The 9,447-nt window shown below is 43.6% G+C and overlaps 1 long non-coding RNA gene across 1 annotated transcript in view; it reads right to left on the bottom strand.

Annotated features, from left to right (window-relative positions):
* The window catches only part of LOC103679206, a 31,111-nt gene extending 22,523 nt beyond the window's left edge, over window positions 1-8,588 (bottom strand). The window contains exon 1 of the long non-coding RNA XR_572868.2: window positions 8,497-8,588. This is a non-coding gene — a long non-coding RNA (uncharacterized LOC103679206). The remainder of the gene's footprint in view (window positions 1-8,496) is intronic.
* Between the last annotated feature and the right edge of the window lie 859 nt (window positions 8,589-9,447).

The following is a 9,447-nucleotide window of genomic DNA, read 5'->3' as shown; positions in this document are numbered from 1 at the left end:
GCCCTGTGGGAAGAGGGAGAAGTATGTAGTTGGGCGGGGGGAGAGGCCTTTCGTAAAAGGAATGTTTCCCCCCTCACACCAAATGCTGGGGCTCTGTCACCTGCAGTCCTCTTGCCCCAGGTGATGGACTCTCTCCTGTCTCATCTCTTTGCTGTTTTTCTCAGTCGCTGGCTGTCCCCTTGGCTTTATTGTCAGCTCTGTTCTCCAAAGATTTTTTTTCACTGTTTTTTTTTTTAATTAATAATGATTTTTTATTATATTATGTTAGTCACCATACAGTACATCCCCGGTTTTCGATGTAAGGCTCGATGATTCATTAGTTGTGTATAACACCCAGTGCACCATGCAATACGTGCCCTCCTTACTACCCATCACCGGTCTATCCCATTCCCCCACCCCCCTCCCCTCTGTAGCCCTCAGTTTGTCTGTTTTAAGTGGGTCCTGCTGGATAGTTCCTAAATTGATCCTACTGCTGCTTGTTTCTGTCTCTCTCTCTCTTCCAATCGAACACACACATACACACACACACACACGTAAACGTCCAAATCTGTTTCACAGGAAACATTTATGCATCCTTTTTTCCAGTAGATTCCAGAACTGTTGGTTGCTGGTCCACCCAGTGCAACCACCCACTAGAACAGTCAGTCTATCCATTCCAGGTATGAAGTAGACATTCATCGACTGCGTCTCCCCTCGAACGATGGGCAACACGTATCAACCCGCCAAATGATTTCGCCGAAGCCCCTCTCTCATGATCTGAAGTAAAGAGAGAAGCATTTCCCGGCTTTCTCAACAGAGCTTTCTCAAATAAATCACGTCTAAAAAAATCTTCTGCTAAACACTAACCCTCAACCCTTTTCCCCCACGTTGTGGGTGAGTCACAAAACTCATCATTTTGGGCTTTTGCCATTTCTTTCTGCAAATCCTATAGGAAGGTTTATCTCAGAGGTCCCTTTGGTATCTGGTGTCTATTAGTGTCTCAGCAGAAATTTCTATTTTAACATCCAATTACAAAGTAAAAAGTGTGAGGAGGCTATTTTTTCCCCTCAGCCAGAACTTGGAAGTGCCCACAGACTCAGCAATAAGGAACCCTTGGCTGGTATTTTGGGATTTGCAGAGGACTTCAGAATCACTTTTTACTGAAAGCTGGTATGCAGACAGCATTTATCGGGAAGCCACTGTGTGCCCTCAAGATAGCTATGATGTATAAAAAGTCATTTCTCCCCCACCCCCAGAAGAAGAACTAGAGATATAGAAACAGGAAGTGGCTTTCCTGGAGACAGTAATGAGTTGTTGGAACTTGAGAACAAACTCTATTATTGTGTGATCAACCAACGGACTAAGCCTGGAGACGAACATATGACAGAATTCAATTTAAGCATTTCTTTCTGTCCCACAAGCCCATAGGCTTAGATGGATCTGCAGGATAAGACTGCATGCGATCCAAGATCAGAAGAGTCAAGGAAAGTCTTTTCTGTAAAAGCCTTCAGGAGCCAGAGGTAGTACTAAAGACGGAGGGCAGGAGATCATTGGATTAATCTTGTGGGTAGACAGAACTGGAGAACAAGGAATGCACCCGGGACAAGAAGAACTTGTAGCGAAAGCAAAGTTCCCCCATCTTGGAGGATTCTTTCACACCCCTCGCTCAAACATGCATCCCTCTCATGAGGAAGAGATACACCTTGGAAATGACCATAACTCATCCCTGTCAGCAGAAGCCTACCAGGGAGCGCACCTGCCTAGCTTTCTGCTGCCCTGCTTATATCCATCTTGCCCCAGATAAACCCTCTCATGCCCAAAGCTACACACACACACACACACACACACACACACACACAAACACACACAAAATGGCAGAGAATGGCAGCTGCTCACCAAACCCTTTTTCTCGTCTTCCTGAGTACACAGCTAGACCACGTTTCCAAGCCTCTCTTGAGGTTAGGTGTGGCCACGTGACTGAGTCTTAGCCAACAGAATGAATTGCCAACTGTTGTGTGCACTTTCACATCTGGCCCATAAGAACCTCCCACATGCTACCCTCCATGTTGTTTCCCATTCTACCGACCTGATGCAAATGAGCCCAACATGCTTGGAAGCTACATGCTGAAAAGGGTCTAACATCACGGAAGAAGCCTGGGTCCCTGAATCGCTACTTGGAAGATTGCTGCCGACCCGTTGGACCACTCATTTTGGACTTCACACAAGCAAGAAAGAAACTTCTATTGCGTTTGAAACATTACATATGTTGGGATTTGTATGTCACAGCACCTAGGGTTACCTTAAGAAATACACCAAGAAAAGTTGTTGGACTGAGAGACATCTCAGCTTGGGTCTCCTCTGAGAAGTTCAGAGTAAATTATGTAAACATAACTTTGAGCTCCTGTAGGGAGAGTCCTTCTTCTAGCTATCTTTGTATCCTCCTCAAAATAGTTCTTGAAGGAGTTATCACATATAATAAGAATTCAGTAGCATGTGTTTAAAATGTTCAAATGTTCAAATCCTAAGAAGAAGTATTGGCTGTGAAAATATTGATGAGCCCTTACGAGGGCTAAATAAGGGTGTACTGAATAAATGAATGAACGAACGAATAAATGGTATAGTTGGGTGAAAATAAGTCCCACCTGAGTGACAGAGAAATTTGCTCATCTGTAAAATGAAAGTGATGATATCGTGCCCTTATTATCAAACCAGAAAATATACTTCCAAGCCTTTAATTGCTAAACGAGTAGGTGGTAGACCCATGTAAGTTCTCTAATGTAATTCGGATAAGTTCCTTTATGTGTTGTTGTGTTGGCGGTCTGTTGATGGTAGGGTTGAAACTCAAGGAAGGAGAATCAGCTCCAAGGCGCTGGGAAACATCTGGGGAAAAATTTTTTTAAAAAAGTTGTAGGAGGGTCCTCAAGGCTTCAGAACTCTCAAATTCTGAGTCTCTTCTGATTTTCAGCAAAATAATGCCCGCCATTTGCCTCTGGACTCAAGAGAACATCTTTGCATCAACGGTGTTCTGCAATCATGAGCCAACATATGCCTTCTGTATCTCCCTCGAGAGTACCTGCCACTTCTTAGGTTCCTGCTTGGCGATCACAGTCAGAAAAGAATTAAGCAACACTGCTGTGCCAAATACGATGGAAGTTCATTCAGCCGTATTACATGATTGAAATGTCAGAATGTTTAAACACTTTCAGCCACAGGAAAATACATTTGGACACGTTTGGAACAAAGCTAGCAGAGAACAACCATGGGAAATGTTCCTATAAAACAGAGATGATCCTGTGACTTAGGGGATGGCTCTGGGTTGACTTTTGGTCACAGAAGCCTGGGAGTGGGGACTGGGCAAAAGTGGCTGCCTGGTGTGCCAATGGTGAGGACGACCCCTCACCAGCTAAAGTTGGGGGTGGGGTCTATGCCAGGGGTTACGATGGCTGCACTCATGCCTGAAAGAGTATTTCTGGCATTGGCTGGGCAATCAACCATCCCCAGGGGTCGAGAGATTTCCTGTGAGTTCAATGTAAGGTCACCCCTCCTTTAGTCCCTAGTCCTCCATCAGAAAGAGGAAGTCCACATGCTAGGAGGAGCAAGGTTTCCTTTACGCAGACTTCATCCTCCATTGGTAGAAGTCAAGCAGTAGTTCCCAGATTCTGTGTGTTCCCATCACTCCTCTCAAACTGCCTGACACTTCCTAGCACAGTCTGCTTTGGAACATCATGTCCTATATTCCTGTTCCTGTCATTCACCGGAAGAAATCTAGGGCTCCAAGCCATCCCCTATCCCTTGACCTCTCCTTTTGGCTCTAAACGTTGCCTTTTCTGTAACCATCTCCCCTCTTTCTGTCCCATCTCCTGAAAGAACAGGAACTTTCCGCCAAGCATCTATCAATCATCAGCCAAATACCTCATAACCCTTCCTTGACTATTCCCTTCACTTTTTTGCTCTAACTGAAACTTACCTTTCCTCAGAGGCCCCTGCTTCCCTGGCTGCCTCCTCAAATGGTAGCCATTTTCTCTCCCAGACCCTCCGTTGATATCACTGGGTCTAGACGTGGGGTAGTGGCTTCCTTCCTCCTCATTATCTCTTCCAGGTCATTCCTCCTCACTCCTCCCTAAAAGCACACAGCTTGGATGACCCCCATATTGCTAAATCCAAGGGTCCATTTGACATTTGCATTTCACTTGATAGATCAGCAGCCTTTTACTGAACTGATCACTCTTCCCATTGAGACATTTCCCTCATTTGGCTTCCAGGATGCCATACTCTCCTGCTTGCTTCCTATCTTACTGGTGGCTCCTTCTCCATCCTTTGCTACTTCCTCCTTATCCCACTGACCTCTAAATGAAGCCACAGGACTTCATCTTTGGACATCTTCTCTTTTCTGGGTACACTCACCATCTTGATGATCTCATTCAATCTCCTCGATTTCTCTACTCTCTATATGCTCACGATTCCCTAAGTTATATCTCCATCTCAGACCTTCTCCTGAGCTTCAGATGTATACACCCAAGGGCCTCTGCCTGACATCTCCATCTGGATGTTAATAGGCATTTCATGTGCAAATTGACCAAGCTCCCGGTCTTCTTCTCCAGACCTCCTTGTCTTGAAGTCTCCCTCACACCACTCAAATCAGTTAATGACAATTCTCATCTTCCAGGTGTTCAGGCCAGAAACCTTGAAGGCATCCTTGACTCCTCTCATCCTCACACTATACAGCAAATTCATCGGAAAATCCTGATGGATCTTCTTTCAAAATATATCTGGAATCTGACCAGTCCTCACCAGCTTTACTACTACAACTCTGACCCAAGCGACGGTTGTGTCTCACTTGGATTGCTGCCATAGCCTCCTTACTGGTCTTCTTCTGTCCTCACCTCCTTCATCTTGATTCTAAACACAGCAGCCAAAGTAATCCCATCAAACATAGGCAGAACATATCATTCCTTTGCTTCCCAGCCCACATTGTAAAAGCCAAAGTCCTTAAAATAATGTGTAAGGCCCTACATGATTTGGTCAGTCACCCCATCTCTAACCTCATCTCTTACCACTCGAGACCCTAAAGCTTTCTTGCCATTCTCTGACCATTCCAGCCACACTGCTGCCTTGGGGCCTTTGCATCTGCTCTTTTCTTGGCATGGAGTATTCCTCCTGTAAATATTCATATGGCATACTCCTTCACCTCCTTTGGCCTATCCAAAAGGCCATCATTACTCCATCTTTGACTCTATCTCCATTCCCTGCTTCATTTTTATTACTTTTCTTTACCTCTGCACTGACTGTTACCTATCATACTCAATATTTTAGTTTATTTAACTTATTGGTAATCTGTCTCTTCCACTAAAATATAACTTCCATTTGGGTAAGGATTTGGGCCTATTTTATCCACTGCTATATACCTAGAACATAGAAATATGTTGGTACGTAGTAGGTGCTCAATAAATCTTTGTGGAAATAATCATCTTACAAGAAACCCAGTGCATAGTAGGCGTTCAGAAAGTATTTATCAAATACTGTGTGACTTCTCTTCACTGACCAGAAATCCAATGCAGGACCTCTTCTGCCCCTAGAATCTTAGAACCATAACTTATGATCTACATTCAGCTTCTATATCTTCCTCAAGTGCTGCTTCCATTAGCATTACCTGGGGTGTATCACCATCCTGCTCAACCATCAGCTAGCGTTCTGCCCACACTGACCGCGTGCTTTGAATTACAGTGACACGTTGTGTTTCAGCATTTCTTCTTTTCATGTCCACATTTAGAGTCTGAAGTAGTTTCAGGAGACTCTACAGTGATCCTGGAGGAATAGGGTTGAGACCACACCAGTGGTCATAATGGACCGTTCTTTTTATTTATTTATTTTATATAATTTTATTTTTTATATATTATATATATAATTTATCTATTTATGTAATTTAATTTATTAGAGAGAGAGAGAGAGCATGCCCACAAGAAGGGGGAGGGGCAGAGGGAGAGGGAGAAGCAGACTCCCCACTGACCAGGGAGCCTGACCCAGGGCTTGATTCCAGGACCCAGGGATCATGTCCTGAGCCTAAGGCAGACGCTTAACCAACTGAGCCACCCAGGCACCCTGGGTCAGACCATTCTTGAATGTCCTCGAAACGGCCAGTCTAATTGTGAACTAGCCCCCCCCCCATGATTTGGAGAGTGGTTGGGAGACAAAATCATGTCTAGAGCTCTAGAGCCTTAGGATTCTTCTGGGCCCCCAGAACCTCGTAGGAACAGATTACTATAGCCTTAATACCATTAACCTTTACTGAGTTCCTAGAATGTGACAGGCATGGTTCTATGCACTTTACGTGATTAACACGCCGAACACTCTCAACAAGCTAATGAGGTTAGAACTATTATTATTTTCATTTTAGATGTGAGCAAACTGAAGCATGGAGAGACTAAGTGGATCCAGAAGTCCCACCGTTTGAAAGTTGCAGAGACCGGATTCAAACTCAAACAGTAACCACTGCTAGGGTACCATGGGGAGTTGTGGTCCAGATGCTATCAAGCCTCAACCAAGGGGTTGTAATACTGTGACTTCCTTCTCCAGTGGATGAGAGAGAAGGAGCAGGAATAAGTCTCCTACCCTGGCTGTGGGAGAATTCGCTTCTCCTGTCCTATATTTTCCCTTCCCTGCCCACCTATACATAGAAATGGTGAGTGAGGGAACATTCTCAGCCTCTGCTGTCAGACAAGCAAAGATGAGATGCGCTTTTCCACCTTTTGCGCCCGCTCAGACTTTAATGGTTGGAAGTTTCAAATCACATCCCAAGTTTCTTGGAACTCAAAACTGAGTTATCTGATTCAGTAAAATGTAGCTTTCTCACTTAAAAGGATTTGCCCAAGGGACCTCTGGGATTTCAAATATACCTAAAAGCAACAACTGTGTTGAACCACAGACGCATAAAGGATTGCATTTCCCCTGGAGAACACACAGGATGTATTAAACAGAGGGGGAAGTGTTTGAAGTCCAACAAGCCTTGAGCTTCAGCCCACCCACCACATCTGAGAACTACCGAGTCATTTGATGGAGGCAGACTGCAGCTGGGCTTCCTCATTCTCAGCGTCACGTGGCCTACTGCCTCGACACTGAGATGCTAGCTCTACAGGAACATTTCTACCTCCATCTGCTCACCCCTTTTTACTGGACTCAGGAAGATCCCATTTTTTAAAGCTTATCTGGAGGATGGTGGGCTGGGGGTTGCTGGGAGCCACTATTCCATCAACAGAAAGGCTAGAGTTCTCACAGCAGCAAATACAGCCCTGGACAAAACAGTGAAGGGGAATGCATAGATTTATTCATGCTTAGCTGCTACTGAAGAGGTCCCAATAACAGATTAATAATTTTGTAGTTAGACTTCGGGAGAATGACTTAACCTCTCTAAGGAGGTGTTATTTTCATTCCTATCAAATGGGGATAATACTAGTTACCTACTGGGGTTGCTGTGAAGGTAGGTAAGAAAATTTTTGTAAGGTGCTTGGAGCAGTGCTGAACACATAGCAACAAGCAATAGACACAAGGTATTATTATTGTTGTTTTTGTTGTTATTGCCTGTCTCTCAAATGTCCATTGCTCTCTACTCTTTGTTAAAACCTGCTTTCGATGTTTTATTCACCTAGGGAATGGAGGAAAAGAATTCAAAGTCTTACCTTCCTTCTTAAATTCTTGATTCCAGAGCAGCACTTAACATGAAGCTCAGAGGGCAAAAAATAAATAAAATAAAATAAAATAAAATAAAATAAAATAAAATAAAAATATGGGGTCATCCCAAGGAGCAAATTTATTCCAGGCCTATGCAGACCTCCACAATGAGGCCACATAGTGGAAAGGGGACTGGCTTTGGGGCCAGATGTGCTGGTCAAATCTAAGGAAAGCCATATAAATTTGGAACCTTGGACAAGTCACTTAAACATTTTGGGCCTCTTTCTAATATGAAAAGACTTAGGGCTCTTAGGTTTTCAAACCAATTTTTCGATGTGAAACTATTTATTCAAATAAATGGTCACAGGGAAGTACCACGTGCAGATCAAATTAAACAGGTCTGGGAGGTAAACTTCGGAAGCCCCTCTCCCCAGACTTCAGGAGGGTTCTATGAACCATTAGGCCACACACAGTCACACTGCATACTACTTAGCTACGTGACCCCCCAAATCCCTTCTGGGTCTAATGCCCTAGGCATGCTACCTTCTCTCCTTAAATACCAAGCTAGCTTGCCATCATCCTCTGGACCTGCTCTCCGTATACCTTTCACCTCGAGAGGCCTCCTACTTGAAAGGCATTCTGTTTTCTCCTCCCCATAGGATCTGCATCACTAGGCGTTGCCTCTTTCCCTTGGACCATTCTAAATGGCAGACCTCTTTCATTCGATCAGCATAAATAATGTTCAAAATTCTATAATGAAAGAGCCCTAGGTGAACACGCGTTCTGCCGTTCCTAGCAGGCACCGTTCAAACGTGTGTATTACCTGCCTGTCCCCGACGCATCTGAACTTACCATGCCAGATCTTCCCTGTCATTCGACGTCCTGCTCAAGTTCAGAGTTCTCTAGGCACTCTCATCTCCAGCATCTCGTTGTGCTTATAGGATAGCTGTAAAGATAAAAATAACAAACATAGGACAAAGTGGAGAAGAATTTAGGGTTTAATTTTGAAGAGCTAATTACAAAAGGAAAGCAGCTGGTCAACTTTTTCTGGATCTCTTAGAACAACTTATAACAAATATGCAATCCTTTCTTGATTGAGTGGTCAAATATGTGTTCATGGAATAGAATTACTTCGAAAAGGTTCTGCCTGATAATTATGATTAGCAGTATATTAGGAATACTAATTTCAATTAAGAAAAACCCTCAAAATTTCAAAGGCTTAACACAATAGAATTTAATTTCTCACATACAAGTCCAGTGTGGGAGTACTCAGTATTATGGATAACTTAAAAATCTTTTATTTTGAAATAATTTTAGGTTTACGGAAGAATTGCCAAGATGGTACAGAGAGCTCTCAGATAGCCATTCCCCAGCTCTTCCTAATGTTAACATCTTATATAATCATGGTGTATTTATTAAGACTCTGGAATTAACATCAGTATGACTCTATTAACGAAACTACAGACGTAAATCGGATGTCATCGGTTTCCCCACCAATGTCCTCTGTCCCAGGGTCTAACCCAGAATACCATGCTGCATTCAATTGTCATGTCTCGTTAGTTTCCTCTAATCTGTGACAGTTTCTCAGTCTTCCCTTCTTCTCATGACCTTGGCACTTTTGAAGACAGGTGGTTTGTTGAATGTCCTGCAACTGGGGTTTGTCTGATGTGTTCCCGTGATTGGATTGGGGTTATGGATTTTGGAGAACACCTTCTTACCACATCATATAAGGGGTTACATAATACCCACATGACTTATCCCTGATTATGTCAGCCTCGTTGCTTAAAGCAGTGTCTGCCAGTT

Source organism: Ursus maritimus, assembly GCF_017311325.1.
Source record: "Ursus maritimus isolate PB19 chromosome X unlocalized genomic scaffold, ASM1731132v1 scaffold_X1, whole genome shotgun sequence".
NCBI lineage: Eukaryota > Metazoa > Chordata > Mammalia > Carnivora > Ursidae > Ursus > Ursus maritimus.
This window is presented reverse-complemented; position numbering and strand designations above follow the sequence as displayed.